The 19,563-nt window shown below is 36.7% G+C and overlaps 1 protein-coding gene and 1 non-coding gene across 15 annotated transcripts in view; one reads left to right on the top strand and one right to left on the bottom strand.

The window, feature by feature from the left end:
- NEK10 (NIMA related kinase 10) overlaps positions 1–19,563 on the bottom strand; it is a 222,816-nt gene that overhangs the window by 90,592 nt on the left and 112,661 nt on the right. The gene's annotated exons all lie outside the window — the stretch shown is intronic.
- Positions 1,842–1,948, top strand: LOC140614564 (U6 spliceosomal RNA). Its single transcript, XR_012015400.1, has one exon. It is a non-coding gene; the product is annotated as a U6 spliceosomal RNA (small nuclear RNA).

Here is a 19,563-nt window from a genome sequence, read left to right on the forward strand (position 1 = left end):
ATGACTAAGTTAAGATGATGCCCCTAGGATAGACCCTAACCCAATAGGACTGATGTCCTTATAAGAAGAGGAAGAGACACCACGAGCATGCAGGGACAGAAGAACAACTCTGTGAAGCAGCAACAAAAGGGTGGAATGAATTCTGGCATCTGTAAGCCAAAGGAGACAGGCCTCAAAGGAAACTAAAGTGGCCAACACTTTGATCTTGGACTTCCAGACTTCAGAACTGTGAGAAAATAGATTTAAGCCACCTAAAAATGAGGTATTTTGGTTATGGAGGCCTTAGAAAACTGAGAAAACTAATGCATATTCTATGAGAAATCCTACTCATGCTTTTTTCACCTTCAAAAGGGAAATATGGCTAAAGTCACTAATTCAATCACAATTTACAAATATTGTATAAGTTTTTTTGGTGGTTATTATTTAGAAAATCATTGCAAAATAATTTGTTGTCCTTTCCAATTTCTCCACTTAAGGTGAGCCCAACCACATTTAGAAAAATACAGAGATTTATAGCTAGCAATGACAGGAGTTAAATGCATACACATAACAATTTAAAATGAATTTTTTTCCAAACAAAAACATTATTCTGTATTTTAAAAATGGCTATCCCTATGTGATCCAGTCATCTAAAATCTTTTAGTTATAAAACAAAACTTAAGTGATATTAAACAACAATAGGGTCTCTTCTGGCAAAGATTTAAATATTTATAATTAAGTGTGCAAAAATTACAGCCATTGTCAATTATACATCAATAAAAAAGTATTTTTATTATTGCTAATATAATATATAACATGGTGACTATAGTTAATATTAATGTATTATATACTTGAAATTTGCTTAAAGTACATCACAAGCATTCTCATCACAAACAGTAAGAGGTAATTACATGAGGTGATGGATATGTTAATTAGCTTGATTGTGGTAATTATTTCACAATATGTAAGTACCCTGAAACATCACATTGTACACCTTAAATATATACAATTTTTAATTGTTATTAGTACCTCAACAGAGCTGAAAAAAAATTTTAAGCAAAGCCAGGGGTAGTAAAGAGTTAGGTGGATGGCAAGGAACAATGTGTATTTTATTATAAATATTTTAATAAATACATAAACATAACTCATAATCGGCAGCTTTTGGGATGCGGCTGGATGCTAACCATGACCTCTGTTTTAAAAAGTCATAAATTCTCAAATAGTGAAAATAAGGTAGAAGAAAGATGAGGTTGGAAGGATGCTTAATCTAATTTAAAAAAGATAAAGTTTTTGTTTAGATTTTAAAATTGTGCCACTAGCCCTTCCCTAATATATAAACAATTAAGTTTCTAATTTCCAAGGATTCTTATTTACTAAGTGAGGTAAACAAGAAAAACAGTGGACCTCAATGTCTTTCAAAAAATTTAAAAATATGAATATTTTGATAACTCTTAAGTATTTCAATAATATGATGATTTATATAAGTTTGGAGGGGGGACTTTTTTCCTTTAAACAGACCAAAGTAGGGCAGTCCTGGTGGGTCAGCAGTTTAGCACCGCCTTCAGCCCAGGGCGTGATCCTGGAGACCCAGGATCGAGTCCCACGTCGGGCTCCCTGCATGGAGCCTGCTTCTCCCTCTGCCTGTGTCTCTGCCTCTCTCTCTGTCTCTCATGAATAAATAGATAAGAAATCTTTAAGAAATAAATAAATAAATAAATAAATAAATAAATAAATAAACAAACAAACAAACCGACCAAAGTAAATGAAATTAGATGACAGGTGTTAAAAGGTTTTGTGTGGACGGTAAGTATATTCTTCTTTCCTGCAGTAGTTATATCACGTTTGTTAAAAGTTTGATTATTGGACTCACTTTGTCAGCACATGTACTAAAATTAGAATGATACAGTGAAGATTAGCCTGACATGTACACAAGGATGACATGTGAATTTGTGAAGCGTTCCATATTTTGGTAACAGTAAGATGGCAGGCAAAAGGTACTATACATTAGGATTATCCTCTAGTCAATAAAGTTGTTTCCTATGGGGTAAAGAGTAACAATTCTGATACTGCTATTTATGTATCCTGGAATTAGCAGATGGCAAAAACCAGACTTCTCACTGTTGGAGAGGGAGTCTATAGATAAGCAAGGAAAGAAGTAGGTTAAGTGTACTGTATCACAGGGTATTGAAATAGAGTTGGGTCTAGATAACACTCATGTTTAGCTTATTATTGATACCTATGGTTGCATATAGAAATCGTTATAGATACATGTAGGTACACAGGTTAGTATACGCATATATCTAGCTGAAAGGCCTAGAAATAACATCCCATTAGCAATGAGCACTCTTAACACCAGATCTTGGTTGGTTAGTTCATTCCTTCTTTCTTTCTATTTTTTCCTTCCTTCCTTCCTTCCTTCCTTCCTTCCTTCCTTTTCTTCTTTCTTTCTTTCTTTCTTTCTTTCTTTCTTTCTTTCTTTCTCTTTCTTTCTTTCTTTCTTCTTTCTTTCTTTCTTTCTTTCTTTCTTTCTTTCTTTCTTTCTTTCTTTCTTTCTTTCTTTCTTCTTTTCTTTCTTTCTTTCTCTTTCTTTATTTTCTTTCTTGAGAGAGAAAGAGCACATAGATGTTGGGAGGGAAAGGCAGAGGGAGGGAGAGAGTGAGAATCTTAAGCAGGCTCCATGCCAGTGCAGAGCCAGGCAACACATGGTTTGTTCTCATGACTCTGAGATCATGACTTGAGCCAAAATCAAGAGTTATACGCTTAGCCAGTTGAGCCACCCAGGTGCCCCCAGATCTTGGTTTTTAATGCTATTCTGCAACAAAAGGAATCAGGACTCCTTGGAGAAATGCCTGATTCTAGGACTGGAGGCAGGATATATCTAAATGGAGCATCTTGTAGTGCCATGTAGTACCAGAAAGTTAAGTGTTCAAAAGGAAAAAAAAATGATGAGGTTATGTCAAAGGGACACAGAAGACAACCTAAAAAGCTCCCAATGACCAAATGTGGAACAATTTGAGTGGCAAGATAAATAAAATAGTTATCAGTCAGCTTCAGGTGCCATAACAAAAGAACACAGATGGAATTTGTAAGTAAGAATAAACAGGAATTTATTTTTCACAATTCAGAAAGCTGAGAAATCTAAGAGCAAGGTCCTAGCCAATTTTGTCCCTCATCAGGGCCCTCTTCCTGGCCTGCAGTTGGCCACCTTCCTGCTGCCTCACATGACTATGAGGTAGAGGGAGGATTGCACTGTAAGGTGATTGATATTATAAGAGCACCAATCCCATCATGAGCGCCCATCTTCCTGATTTCATTTAAACCTAATTACTTCACAAAGGCCCACCTCCAAACACCATCACAGGACCTTCAGAGAACAAGCAGTCTTCACCTAAAGCCAGGAGGTAACGTTTCAGAGAAGAGACTAAGAGGAGACTGCTAATCTCAGAAGGCATTCCAGGGGATTGAAGTAGAAGAGCATGGCAGAGGGGAAGGAATGGTGGTCCATGACAGCCAGTGAAGAGACCCAGGGCATGGTCAGGGATAACAACACTCCCATACTCTCTGAAAGCAGTGGGCTGACTGATCCTTAACCCTAGTTTCTCCTGCTCTAGGCCACATTCTCCACAACCACTAAAGTGACCTTCCCCTAACAGAAAGCTCATCCTATCACCACTTCCAGGGAACAGTTCATGTTCTGCCATTGCCCTGTGAGTCTCATCCCTTAAAAACAACAACAAATCATGTAAAATCCTTCCTTGATCCCAAGTCCTTCTTTAGATACCATCTTTTTCTTCATTCACAAGCAAAGTCTTTTCAAAGAATAATTCCTGTTGGCCCTCTCCACTTCCTCACCCACCATCCATCATTCAACCCAACTCTAGTCCAGCATCTATTCCTACCTTGCCATTGGCAGGGCTCCACCTTAGAGCATCGGTGGATTACTAATTGCCTCACTTATTTTAGGTGACTTCCCCACAATTTTTGACACTGTTTACTGAAACTTACTGTTGAGACATTATTTCTTTCATTTATTCAATAGTTACAAAGTACCTCCAAAGTACCAGGCATGTTCTACTTGCTTAGAATATATCAACAAAGGCCCTTTCCCTTGTGGAGCTTATCTTTCAGTAATAAACAGGGTTCAGGGAAGATATAAACCACAGCACAACACAACTATTAAAAAGTAAATTACATAGTATTTTAATAAGTGATAAATGCCATAGGAAATAGAAAACTTCAGTTAGAATAAAGGAAGTCAGGAATGGATGGGGGGAGGCAGTTGAAATATTAGAAAGGGTAGTCCCTTCCATCCTCTCATTTCCTATATAATGGTGCTTTTTTCCTTCATCCACATGTTAAATGATGTTTTTCTTCTCACTCTTCACTCTCTCCTTGGACAATTATTTTCATACCCAAGGCTTCCTTTAAAACTATATGTGGACAAGTCCCAGATGTAATCACCATCCACATGCCCCTCAGGCACACACATAAGGTATCTCATCCTGTGATGGCTCTGTCACAAACCAGTGATTCTTAGGGTAATGTGCTGGACTGAATTATTTGTCTATTTTACCAATCAGAGCTGAGAATGCATCTAATGTCAAAAACTGTCACACTTTCTTGAAGTTCTTTGGGGGGGGGGGGAGGACAGAGGGAGAGAATTTTTTTTATTATTTAAATTCAATTAATTAACATATAGTATATTAGTTTCAGAGGTAGAGTTCAGTGATTCAACAATCTTATATAATATCTAATGCTCATTACATCACATGCCCTCCTTAATGTCCACCACCCAGTTACTCCATCCTTCTACCCTCTTCCCCTCTAGCAACCCTCAGTTTTAAGAGTCTCTTATGGTTTGTCTCCATTTCTGATTCCATCTTTATTTTTCCCTCCTTTCCCCTTTGATTTTGTTTCTTAAATTCCACATGAGTGAGATCATATAATTGTCTTTCTCTGATTGACTTATTTCGCTTAGCATAATACCCTCTAGGTCTATCCACATTGTTGCAAATGGCAAGATTTCATTTTTTGATGGGTGAGTAGTATTCCATTGTATATGTCTTCTTTATCCATTCATCTGGTGATGGTCATCTGGGCTCTTTCCACAGTTTGGATATTGTGGACATGGCTGCTATAAACATTAGGGTGCAGGTGTCCCTTTGGATCACTACATTTGTATCTTTGGGGTAAATCCCAGATAGTACAATTGCTGGGTTGTAGGATAGCTCTATTTTCAATTTTTTGAGGAACCTCCATACTGTTTTCCAAAGTGGCTGTACCAGCTTGCATTCCTGACAGCAGTGTAAAAGGGTTCCCTCTTGGGAGAGAAGACAATCTAAATCAGGCTCCACCCCATCTGGGCCTAATCTCACAACCCTGAGATCATGACCTGAGCTGAAATCAAGAGTTGACCACTTAATCAACTGAACCATCCTCATGTCTCTCTTGAATTTCAAGGGCTATTTCTGACGTATAGCAAAGGGGCCAAGGCATAGCAAAAGGGCCAAGACAAAGGTCAGAGTTTCTGCACCAGGGAGATAGTCAGTTCCAGGGAGTCCTCTTAAACTCTGGAGCCTGTTTTCTTCCAAATTTCTGATGGGACCTGTGACTATTTTTGCACCAATATTATCTTCTGAGGAAAACATGTCTTTATTTTTCTACTTCCACCTCTTCTTCCAATTGCACTTCAAAAATCCTTTGGTTTTTGGGCAGCCCAGGTGGCTCAGCGGTTTAGCGCCGCCTTCAGCCCAGGGCGTGATCCTGGAGACCCGGGATCGAGTCCCACGTCGGCCTCCCTGCATGGAGCCATGGAGCCTGCATCTCCCTCTGCCTCTCTCTCTCTCTCTCTCTATATATATATATATATATATATATATGTGTGTGTGTGTGTGTGTGTGTGTGTCTCATAAATAAATAAAACATTTTTAAAAATCCTTTGGTTTTTAAAGATGTGTGTATGTGTGTGCATGCACACGTGCACATGGGAACTTTTTCTTGGTCTGAGAGACTCAGGGCTGGCTATTCTACATCCCACTGAACCTTTGTGATCTCAAGATCCAATGTTTCCACAGCATCTACCACTTCAGATTTATCCCCAATTTCTGATGTGTCCACCATTATCACACCAGTGACCCAAAGATAACCTTCCAAATGCTAATACCTGCCACAAAAGATAAACTTATAATATGTGACAGCTGTGAGTTCATAAGAACAAGCTTATATACAGCACTAATGAGCAGAAAGAAATACTAGAGCTGAGGCAGATTCATTTGTTGAAGGGCATGTGAAATTGGAGCAGAAATTAGACTTTTTAGAGAAATTGAAAAGCTATTATTGAGAAAGTATCTCATTGGCAATATAATGATGTCGCATCTCAGAAATGGTTTTGGGAGATCATAAAAGACAATTTTGCCTAACAAATGTTAGAAATTACTAATAAAAGAATCTTGAGGAATTTAGGACACAGTTAAGGCTAAATTTTTAGAGATAAGTTTCTTTTATTGAAATAACTCACCCAATAATATTTGCTTCACTGGATAAGGATAAAAAGGGACTTTTTTGCATCCCACCACAATGTATTAATGCTGAGTCTATTAAAAAAGTACATTTAGTTCTCAGATTCTGGCTATCAAACTTTCATCTCCCTAGATTGCCTTAAAGAAAAAGGAGAAAGAGAACTAATTTAACACTGCTAAGTAAAAAGAAACAAAAATATAAATCTTAAAAGAATATAAACTATCTGGGAACAAAAGATCTACTATTTGCTCACTCAAGAAGACAAAGCCCCTATGAATTCATGAGGATAAAAACGTGACCTGAAGTGACATAATTAAATGTAGAGGCCAATAATTATAGTTTGTTGATACTGAAAAAGCAAATTATGCTCTATTTTAGAATGTTTCAATATAGAACATTTAGCAGTAATAGGATGGATAAATTGCATGCATGCACACTCGTGCATGTTGGCACATGTTTATGATTCCTGGAGGTGGGTAAAATGTTTTGGAGAAATAGCTCAAAAAATAATCACTACGGTGGGAGGGGAGTCGATGAAAATTAATGGAGATGACAGAAGTTGGGAGAACCCAGAAGATACAAGTGGCTAGGAGCATTTTCTGGAGAGTGAGCAATGTGATACTCAGCTATTTAGTGAAATGAGCAGGGCTTAACAAAAAGCACTCTAGGCAGAATGATGAACACATTTGCAAAATCCTTCCGTGTTCTGATTTTTTTCTATGAGACCCTACTTACTAAGTACCTACAGGCATAGATAGAATATGCTCTAGTCCCTCTAGAGCCACAGAAGTGCAAGGGCATTCCCATCAGCCCAGGGTGTTCTCCACTACAGAAAGGTGAAGGAAGTGTGCTGGAGAAAGAGACAAAGAGGCAGGGGAGCCACAACTAACGGGATGGCCATGGAAACAGGGAGAAAAGGAATTCCACAGGACTGACTGGACGTGAGAAAGAGAATAAGGGAAGGGAAGATCCCTCATTTCCAGTCTGGCTTGGATGATGGGGTGGGTATCGGCATCATGAACATAGATACAGGGGGAGCAGGTATGGGAGAAGAAACTAGATCAATTTGGAATATATTAATTCATGCCTAGGAAATCCAAAGTTGAGGATAGTCAATGGGTAATATCATTATGGATGGGTTTTTTTTTTTTTTTTAGGTTTTATTTATTTATTCATTCATTCATGAGAGAGGCAGAAACACAGGCAGAGGGAGAAGTAGGCTCCCTGGGGGAAGCCCGATGCAGGACTTGATCCCAGGACCCCGAGGTCACAACCTGAGACAATGGCAGATGCTCAACCACTGAGCCACCCAGATGCCCCTCATTCTGCATGTTAACAGTCTCTTAAAGTCTTATCCTTAGAGGTTCTGAACTCTGGTATCATAGAAATGTTCTCAGCTCATAGAAGTCTGCTCCCATTAAGTAGATAGTTAAACAGATTTGATATTTCAACAGTTCCAATACTGCTCTAAATGCAAACTTCTTATAGAGAGAAAAGAGAACTGGATGATACATTCGAGAACCATGGAATATACTCTGGCTGAAGAAAACTGGCAGCACCTTAATCACAAATTTTAGGGCCTGCCTGCCCCCGAAGTTACAACTAGGATTGGCAGCTTTAGCCAATAAAAATCCACGATGCTCAGTTAAATTTGAATTGCTAAAATAATGCAGCAGTTGGGACATATTTATACTAAAAACTACAGTATGTAGGGCACAAACTGAAAAACTCCTTGTTGTTTATCTGAAATTCAAATTTTATTTGGCACCCTGTATTTTATCTGGTAACCCTAGTAGCAATGTTATTTGTGTACTCTACATTGTTAGCATTCAAGTCATCCTTCTTATAGAAAGGCATACAAAAAGCTATTTACATATTAAGTATGGTTTTCTTCACTTACTTTATGAAAGTAATAAAAGCAGTGTATTTATATGGGGCATTTGGGACATTTCTCAAAAAGGATCACATTTCTCTCATGTTGCATGAAGACATGTATTAATGTGTCTTAACACCAATGAGATCGATGACTAGAAAGTTCTTTTAAATATAAGCAGCACCTTAAAGTGGGAAACACATATTAATATATAAAATGTTAAATCCAGGCTCAATGAACATAACTTATTTGTAAGGGATTTAGTTAAAAAATAAATACACTGGACTATGATTCATCATGATAGTCTCATTAGTTTCAAGGTTCATGTAGGCCATGACTGCTTTCTAGATGCCAAACTTTCCCATTTGGTCACCTGCCTCCTGGGGATTGGGTTCAGGGAGATGTATGATTCAGACCTCTGAATAACATTTTATAAACTAGAGTGGCAAGACACTCATTGGAAGAATTATCAATAGACTTTATAAGAACAAATGGTAGATGACTCTTAAGACTAAAACCGACTTGTCATTTCACTGATTAATTCAATACTTTTTAAACCAAGGAAGTATTTATATGCAATATATTTAAAACTCATGAATAAATAGATTGATGCTGTTTTATGCAAAATAGGACCTATGAATACCAGTGTGGTTGTCCATCTGCCTTTAACTGATGTGTTGTTTTAATTGGAAAATAAAAAGTCACGTTAGACACAATTTTCCTCCCCGCTCTAGGATCAGTGGACATTGCCCAGGTAGCACAACTGATTTCAGATCATTTTATAAGACCCTGCAATTTGCTGCAGTGTAGAATCTGTTCATGAGATAATTATGTGCAAGTATCCTGAAAAAATTCTATGTGCCCAAGAATGCAAAGTGCTATCATCATCATTTACTATATAGGGAAATCTGGCACCTTTCATGAGTATTGTGATAATAAGCAGGTTAGGAAAAAAAATAAACATCATAGCGGCCATGGTAGTGAAGATGGGATTGTCATAATTCTGAATCCTGAAGACAGATGTCTGACTAGACAACCAAATGAGTATTTTACCTTTGTCCTATTCAAGTCAAATTCAAATAGGTCAAGGACTTTTACTACTTTCAGTGAAAAAAAGCGGGTAGTGCTGACCATACTGTCAGGCTGTCTTTTCCACCAGGTCCAATTTAAGAAAAGCATGTGTGATCTTGAAACACTAATGGTGGCCTATTTCATCTTGTTGCACCTATTCCAACCCCCCTCCCTCTTTCCTCCTAGTTCATGGCAACACTTATTATCTAGCATGTTCACTCTCCTTACCACCAAGCAATACCAGCCTTTAACATACAGATAAGTTCTACCTATTGCATGAAAACTTCTCTTACCAAACCAGCAAACAAAGATGGCTGACACCAAATTGAAAAAGCTCTACAGCTCATACTCTTCCTTAATCACACTTTTATCACTCAATAAATATGTACTGAACACCTACTACAGCCAGGTACTGCTGTAGATGTTGGAACATAACTGAATGAAACACAACAAAAAAACCCTGGCCTCACAGCATTTACTTTATGCTAAGAGAGACAATGTATATATAAGTAAATAAATATAAGTTGATTAAGTCCTATGAAGAAAATAGATGTTATTTTAAAGTAAAAGTATATTTCATGAGTTAGCATTTAACTGTTCTGTGGCACCAAGCAGCTATTTGACCTTTGGAGGCTCTCAATTTTCTCATTTATATGAGAGAGATTTGTAAGATCTATTCCTATTTTGAAATGCTATGTCTATCAATTAAGCTTTCAAAACATCTTAATGATACATATATGCAGTTTTATAAGGAAGATTAAATTTCTTTTTCAGTATGACCTAAGCATTGAGGATAGAATCAACACTGTTTTCATAATTAGAGCACTTGCTACTCAAAAACAAACCTGTAAGCAAGTAATTTTTGATGATGTATTACTTTTTCTACACTACTCAAGCCTGTTTTTTATTTATTTAAACCAAACAAAGGATTTTTTTATTCTAAAAGACAACTAGCACATATTTCAAAGTCACTTTTAAGAATTCATCCTTTTTAACTATAGATGTCTTAGACTGAATCCTCACTGTATTTCCTCATAAAATGCTGGGCAAACAAATCTTAAATCTGTAATCTTATGAGACTGCAGAAGAAAGCAAAGCGTTCCTCTTTCATCTCTTAAACATAAATTCCATAACTCTGAATATATGAAAAACCTTTGCCATGGCCTTTGGTAGCTTTCTCATGATTGATTTCATTCTGTCTCGCTCCTCTTGATAAGTAAATCATTTGCTAAACCCCAACAAAGAAAGCTATCTATAACAACAGATTCATAGTGATTTGGGGAGTACAGAAAAGCCTTCTTCACCCACAGGTCTTCCCTGATGCCAATGTCTACATCTCACAATTAGTGGTCTCTTCCTTTGTGTTAAACACTGTAGATGTTCCCAGAAAATTGATAAGGAGAAATGAGAGAGAAAAGATTAAAACATAGGCAACCAATGGCGATAGTATTGATAAACTGGTTGACAATGAGTTATAGAACAATAGCCGAATATACTGAGTTTAAGGCCACATGGGAAGCATCTTCATACTAGAGCTCCTAAAATTAGAGTGTGAAATGAAAACAAAGTAGATGAATAAAGAAGGATGAAACTCTAAAGAATAAGGGAGGAAGAATTATTATTATTTTTTAAGACTTTTTATTCATAAGAGACACCAAGAGAGAGGCAGAGACACAGGGAAAGGGAGAAGCAGGGTCCCTGGGATCCCAGGATCACGCCCCAAGCCAAAGGCAGATACTCAACCACTGAGCCACCCAGGCATCCCAAAGAGGAAGAATTATGTCACTTTTTATGACAACTGCTCTTTGCTGACTATAACTCTGACATGATGAGAAAAACTGTCTTCTTTCATACATGGTTTTGCTGACATTCTGCTCTGCCATATTAAGTTGTTGTCTCTAGTAACCTAAAATTATGGTTTAATAAAAGCAATTGTCCACTGTATGACTTCTACATTTCTGTGTAAAATTTGAAGAATGAGTGTCCATTTTTACCACCATTTTACCCTTGCTAAATTGCTAATTTCCCTCCCTCCTAATAAGCAAGGAGCTAAATGGTTTACCTAAACTTTTTTCTTATTCAACTCACTGAAATGGAAGGCAGGAAGCTTTTACTTTCTCTAGAAGCATCAACCTTAAAAATTTCCATATTCCCAACTCCCAACACCACTGAAATTAATTCTAACAATCTGAATATTTATAAAAATAATCTCCTCTTCTCTCTTCTAAACACAATAACTACAGATTTTCAAAACAGAAAGAAATAAAGACTTTATTCAGTACCAAATTCATTGTGTTACATTTGGGAATTAACTGTTATCTGTGTAGTCCATGGGATGCCAACTCTTTATGGAGAAAATAAATCAATTTAGCTATGACCCTGGTGTGGCTAAATGGAATGATACCTTGACACTGTGGGGCTGTGGAAAATTAGCTGTCCTCTTTGTGCTTTGTTTCCTTACCAATACAACAGGAAAATGACCTGTCAAATATGTTAGAAAGATTACCAAATGAACATTTTTAAAATAAAAGGTACAGGGATACCATATTCACTCAAATAATTTCTACTCTCCCCTTTTCCTCAAATGTTGGCAGTTTAAATAGAGGAAAGGGAGAATGAGAAACAGAAAAAGTAAAATAAGGATTGCATTTTGCTTTGTTACCACATTTAGAGATTGTCACCTTAATTTATTGTATCAACACTGAAAGATTCAATGCTTTTAAGCTGATTTTTTTTAAGATTTTATTTATTTATTCATAGAGACAGAGAGAGAGAGAGAGAGAGAGAGAGGCAGAGACACAGGCAGAGGGAGAAGCAGGCTCCATGCAGAGAGCCTGACGTGGGACTCGATCCAGGGTCTCCAGGATCATGCATGCCCTGGGCTGCAGATGGCGCTAAACCGCTGTGCCGCCGGGGCTGCCCTGCTTTTAAGTTGATTACTCAATCTCTTTCCTCTCCTTTCTCAAATTTATATTAAGTATAAACTAACAAGCTTTGTTAGTGGTCATTGTCTAAGAAAAGAAACAGATCACACTCAAAAGGAGGGCTCTTGATAGTTAATGAAAAGATGAAGAATTCTAGACAGAGTCATCACAAATTCAATATACCAACAAAAAATAATAAAAGTGACTGAGGACCAAACCAAAAATGATATAACAATAATTCATAACACAAAGGAAACACTTAGGATAAGCAAACAAAAAAGTATTTAGTACAATGATAGTCACTTGTCACTGATAAAAGGTACAATTAAAAATAAAGATTCATGGGCAGCCCGGGTGGCTCAGTGGTTTAGCGCTGCCTTCAGCCCACGGCGTGATCCTGGGGCCCTGGGATGGAGTTCCGCGTCGGGCTCCCTGCATGGGGCCTGCTTCTCCCTCTGCCTGTGTCTCTGCCTCTCTCTCTCTCTGTGTCTCTCATGAATTAATAAATAAGATCTTTAAATAAATAAATAAATAAATAAATAAACAAATAAATAAATAAAATAAAAATAAAGATTCATGAACCATAACATATTTGCACTAAATTGCATAAAAATTAACAAAATATGAGCTATTAATAAAATCCACTATTATGAAATGATATGTGCCCCCCCCAAATTCACTACTCTGAGATCCTAACCCCCAATGGGATGGTATAAAGAGTGGGGCCTTTGCAAGGTGGTTACATCATGTAGGCAAAGCCCTCTTAAATGGGATTGAATGAGACTAGTGCCCTTTTAAGAGAAATCCCAGAAAGCTCTCTTGTCCCTTCAACATATGTTAGACACAGGGAGAAGAGAGCCTTTTGTGTACAAAGAAGCAAGCCTCACTAGACACCAAACCCGCCAGTGCCTTCATCTTGGATCTCACAGCCTATACAGCTGTGAGAAATAAATTTCTGTTGTTTATAAACCACCCAGTCCATGACATTCTGTTATAAGCCTGAATTGACTAAGATAACCATTAAATTAAAAAACAAAACACACAATAGTAGATGGAGATTTTTACACACCAACTTATCATTGACATAAATAAGGATTTGGAAGATCTGAATAATTTGTCAATAAATATAGTCAGATAAACATATATTGAGTTCTGTGACCAAAAATAAAATACAGTCTCTTCAAAGAATCTGCAAAACTTGCATAAGCTTTACTACATTTCATGTGTAGCAGACTATTCCTTTGGTGACTTGCCAGTGAAGCACTTTTACTAGTAAGCATGCCCTTGTATACTCCTTTCATATATTATTTCTGGGCTTGGCCCATGTGACTGGCTTTAGCCAATTAGCAAGTGTTATGCTAGCAGTTGTTTGGTAAGGCTTGTACATGGAGGCTCTATTTTTTGTAACTCTAATTCCTGAGATACTCTCTCTCAGCTCTCAGCCACCATAATGTGGGAAATTAAGCCTGATTTATCCATATAAAGAAAACACATGGAAGTAAATCAAGGACAAAGCCAATAGTCCCAGGTGAGCTCCCAGCAAATGGCCAATATCAACCACCATTGGAAGAGACTTTTCCCACCCTAGTTGAGCTGCCCAGTTGATGCTGCATGGAGCAGATATAAGCTATCCTCAAAAAACCCTGACCAATTTGTAGAATTTGAGCAAATAACTACTTTAGTATCAATCCACCCATTTGGGGGTAAATGATTATCTGAATCATCAGAGTTTAAAGAATCTCTTAACTTATTCTGAAAAACTGTAATTATAGAAGGTTTATTCTGTGACATAATAAAATCAAATAAAAAGAATAAGATTCAACTAAAGAAAAAGCCCCAAAACATTGAAATACAAAATCACTCATATATATATATATATATATATATATATATATATACACACACACAAGTTACTTATAAGTGAAAGAGATCAAATTTTAAAAAGGATTTAGAAAATAAAGACAATGAGAATGATACACATAAAAATTAATAAAATCAATATACTTAAAAGGATTGAAGTTCTACAAAGTACGTTCACCAACTACACTGGCATGAAACTAGGCAGCATTGACAGAAGGAAATTTATGGAATTCATAAATCTATATGAATTAATCTGTAAAAATTAAACAACACACTCCTAAATAAACAATTGATTAAAGAAATTAGAAGGATAGCTGGAAAATGCCTTGAGATGAATGAAAATGAAAATACAACATACCAAAACATATGGGACATCACGATATCAGTGCTTATTGGGGAATTTACAGCTATAAATGTCTATATAATAAAAGAAGAAAGATCTTAAAAATATTTTCTAACTTACTACCCTAAGTAACTAGAAACAGAAGAGCAAACTAAATTCCAAGCAAGCAGAAGGAAGATAGTAATAAAGATTAATACAGAAATAAAGAATCAAAAAAACAATAGAGAGAAGCAATAAAACAAAAGTTCATTTTTTAAAAATCAACAAAATTGACAACTTTTAGTTAAACTAAGAAAAAAGTGAAAGAGAAGACTCAAAAAACTAAAATTAGGAATGAAAGAGGAAACACTCCTGTTGACCTTAAAGAAGTAAAAGGAAAAACAGAACTATACTGTGAACAATGGTACCGAATTAGATGACCTAGAGGGAATGGAAAAATTACTAGAAACACAGAAAAACACAGAAAATGACTAAAGGAGAAAAAGAAAATTTGAATGGAGTGATAAAATGTTGAATTAATATTTTTAAAAACTTCCCACAAAGGAAAATCCAGGAACCAGATGACTTCACTGATGAATTCCACCAATGTGTAAAAGAAGGAACAGCAATCTCTCAAAAACTGTACTAAGAAACAGAAGAGGAAGGAATACTTTGTACCTCATTCAATGAGGACGATATTACCATGATACCAAAACCAAAGGCATAATAAGAAAAATATAGACCAATATCTCTTATGAATATAGACATTAAAAATTCAACAAGCACTAGCACATCGATGTGGATGGAAGTGAAAGGTATTATGCTGAGTGAAATAAATCAATCAGAGAAAGGAAATTATCTCTGCTTTCACTCATATGTTTAATATAAGAAATAATACAGAGGATCATAGGAGAAGCGAGGGAAAACTGAATGGGAAGTCATCAGAGAGGGAGACAAACCGTAAGAGACTCTGAACCACAGGAAACAAACTGAAGGTTGCTAGAAGGGAGGTGGGTAGGTAGGTGGCATAACTGAGTGACGGGCATTAAGGAGGGCACGTGATGTGATGAGTACTGGGTGTTATGTGCAACTGATGAATCACTGAACTCTTATCTCTGAAACTAATGGAAACTAATGATGTATTATATGTTGGCTAATTGAATTTAAATAAAAAAAAACCCACTAGGACACTGAACCTAACAACATATAAAAAGGATTATACACCATAACCAAGTGAAATTTATCCCAGAAATTCAAGATCGGTTTGAAATATGAAAATCAATCAATGTAATGCACTACGTTGACAGAATGAAAGAAGTCATTTCAATAGATGCAGAAAAAGCATTTGACAAAATCCAACTCTTTCATGATAAAAGCTAGGAATAGAAGGAAACTTCCTCAACCTAATAAAACACATCTGAACAATTCTCAAGCAATATCACATTTAATGATAAAAACTAAAAATGTCCACTCATAAAGGTAAACACAAATATATTTTTAAAAAATTTTTCCTGATACAAAAAGGGAGACTTTCCAATGCCCTCCTCATCCTTTTTCCTAGTGCATTTGCCTTAGAAAACTTGTCATTGTAGGCCTCTAGGTGGCTCAGTTGGTTAAGTGTCTGGCTCGATTTTGGCTCAGGTCATGATGTCAGAGTTTGAGATCCAGCCCGCTGTCAGGTTCCATGCTAGGCAGGGAGCTGCTTTAGATTCTCTCTTTCTGTCTCTCTTTTTCCCTCTGCCCTCTCCCCACTTCTTCTCTCTCTGCCTCTCTAAAAACAAAGAGACAAAACCTTGTCATTGTGAATCTTTTCTCTGTCCCTTGAAGATACACATAAATCTTTTTAAAACCTAAATAAGCCTCTGGTCAGTTTTACAACCAGGAGTCTTTTTCTTAAGGATCTGGGAGCCATCTCCTAAAAATGTAACCATTAAAGAAGAGAGTGCCCCTACCTCCCAGTTCCCATGAGAGGGTAAGAATCTAACTTCAGCTGGCACCTGGCTCCAAGTTACAAACCTACCTCCTGTCATAAAGATATGAATTTTTTCTTTTGGATAAAGGCAATTAGCAAACATAGGGGGGTACCCCAATTACCAGGTGAATTTAGGATGAACTATGTGTGACAAATGCTTCTGTCAATTCCACTTACTTGAAGACTAGTTATCATTCATCCTGAAAACATGTATGCAAACATGTATGCAAACATTGCAGCATCTGCTTAGTTGTATCATTCCATCTTTACATTTTCTTTAGTGAATTACCTGTGATGCAGACCCCATTCTGGTTTAATGCTTATTCAATAATAAAACTGTTTTATTTCTCTTTGACTTTTGTGGAGAGTTTGTCTGGATTGGCAGGAGATTTTTTGTTGTTGTTGTTTATATTTCCCTAACATCTCCTAAGATCAGGAATATGACAAGGATGTCTGCTGTCATAATTTCTACTCAAAATTGTACTGGAATTTCTAGACAGAGGAATTAGGCAGGAAAAGAAAAGACTTATGCACTGGAAAAAAAAGGAGAAAAACTATTTCTATTCACAGATGACATGATCTTGTATGTAGAAAATCTTAGAAAATATACAAAAACAATTGCAGCTAAGGCTGCATGATCTAAGATCAATACAAAAAAATCAATTCTATTTATATACATTAGCAATGAACAATCCAAGACTAAATTAAGACAAGTTCATTTAAAAGAGTATCATAAAAGAATAATAAACTTAAGAATAAATTCAACAAAAGAAGTATACTACTTGTATACTGAAAATTATAAAACATTGTTGAGAAAAAAGATGACCTAAATAAAAGGAAAACATCTTGTGTTCAAAGACTGGAGGACAATATAGTTCAGATAGCTGAATTAGCTTTCTCTTATTGTTACAACAAATTACCACAAACTTAATGGCTTAAAACACAAATGTATTATCTTCCAGTTCTAGATGGTTCCAAAAAGACTCTGCCAGGCCAAAATCAAGGCTTTGGCAAAGCTGCATTCTTTTCTGAAGGTGCAGAGGAAGAATCCATTCCTTTTCCTTGCCTTTTCCAGCTTGTAAAGACCACCCCCATTCCTTGACTCATGGTCCCTTCCATTTTCAAAGCCAGCAATGACCAGTTCAGGATTTGACATAACACATCACTCTGACACTCTCCTGCTTCTCTTTCATATTTAAAGTCACTCATCATTACATTGGGAGCAGCACCTCTATCTGCTACCTTATTCCCCATGTCATGTGACATACATATTCACAAGTTCCAAGGACTGTATTAGGATTGTGAGTATCTTGAGGCAGCAGGTAGCAGTGCAGGGAGCTGGAGGAGTTCACTTTTCTGCCGATTACAATGGGAACATTCGCAAAACTGATCTACAGATCCAACTCAGCTGAGGTTTTCTGCAGAAATTGACAAGCTAATCCTAAAATTTATATGATAACACACAGGACACAGAATAGTCAAAATAATCTTGAAAAATAAGAGCAGAATTGGAGGACTCACACTTCCTATTTTTAAAACTTACTACAAAGCTACAGTAATCAAGACTGTGTGACAGGTATAAGGGTAGGCATATTTCAAATAAATCTTTATATTTATGGTCAAATGATACTTGATAACAAAGCCAAGACAATGCAATGGGGAAAGAATTATGTCTTTTCAACAAACTGTGGTAGGACAATTAGATATCCACATGCAAAAAAATTAACTTAAAACACTATCTCACATCATATGTAAAAACTCTAAATGTATCACAGACCTTTTGTTTTTCAAGATTTATTTATTTATTCATGAGAGACACACAGAGAGAGAGGCAGAGACACAGGCAGAGGGAGAAGCAGGCTCCATGCAGGGAGCCCGATGTGGACTTGATCCTCGGTCTCCAGGATCAGGCCCTGGGCTGAAGGCGGTGCTAAACTGCTGAGCCACCCAGGTTGCCCTGTATCACAGACCTAAACATAAGAATTAAAAGTATAAAACTCTTAGAAGAAAATATAGATATAGGTCTTTATGATCTTGAATTAGACCTTGATTTCTCAGATAGGATACTTAAGCACAGCAACTAAATCAGAAGTTGGCTTTCATCAAAATTAAAAATTTTTATGCTTGAAAGACACTACAAGAAAGTAAAAAAAGAATCCACAGAATCCTGGAAAAATATTTGTAGGTCATATACCTAATAAGGGCCTGGTACACAGAACAAGAATTCTTATGATTCAATAATTAAACAAAAATAATCCAATTTACTAATAAGCAAAAAAACCAAGTTACAAGGAAATTGCATTAGTCACAAGGAAATGCAAATCAAAACCACAATGAGATAATACATCATTATCTAAGATGACTAAAGTCAAAAAGACAAATACCAATAAATGCTGAGGATGCTGGGGAGAGACTGCAATCCTCATATGTTGCTGGTGGGAATATAAAATGGTGCAGCCACTTTGGAAGACATCTTGGCAGTTAGCCAAAGAGTTAAACACAGAGTTACCACACATTGAGGAGTATGACTCCAGACTGTGCCAAAATCCTATGTGTAATCTTTCAGGCTGACCATAGGCAGTTGCAAAGCTTTGATGAGCAGATCTCACGGAGTCTACGTTGCCCTCTCCACACCAGACCTGTTGCATTGTGGGTGTGTTATAGTTCCTGGAAGAAGTAGCATTCAAGCACTCAGCCTACTCAACCCCAACCAGCCATGTTCATATGTATAGCTACATTTCTAGCCCAGAGGCCTCCTTACAGAGACCTTAACTGGCACACTTTCTAGGAACCTCAGCTAAGACCACTTTAGGGGGGCCCTGGCTGAGATCGGGCTTTCAGCTGCTGGCAACACTTCCACATACTATTAATGAATAGCTGTACACATTGTAAGTATATAAAAACATGGAAGAATTTCAGGGTAGTAGTTACTCCTGGTGAGGAAAGGGAAACATAGTTGGGAGAGGCCTCCAATTGAATCCATAACATTTTTTTAAAGAGTTTTTTTCTTAAGTAAAGATAATAAATTTATTAAAACATTGTG

This window comes from Canis lupus, chromosome 22, assembly GCF_048164855.1.
Source record: "Canis lupus baileyi chromosome 22, mCanLup2.hap1, whole genome shotgun sequence".
Classification (NCBI taxonomy): Eukaryota; Metazoa; Chordata; class Mammalia; order Carnivora; family Canidae; genus Canis; species Canis lupus.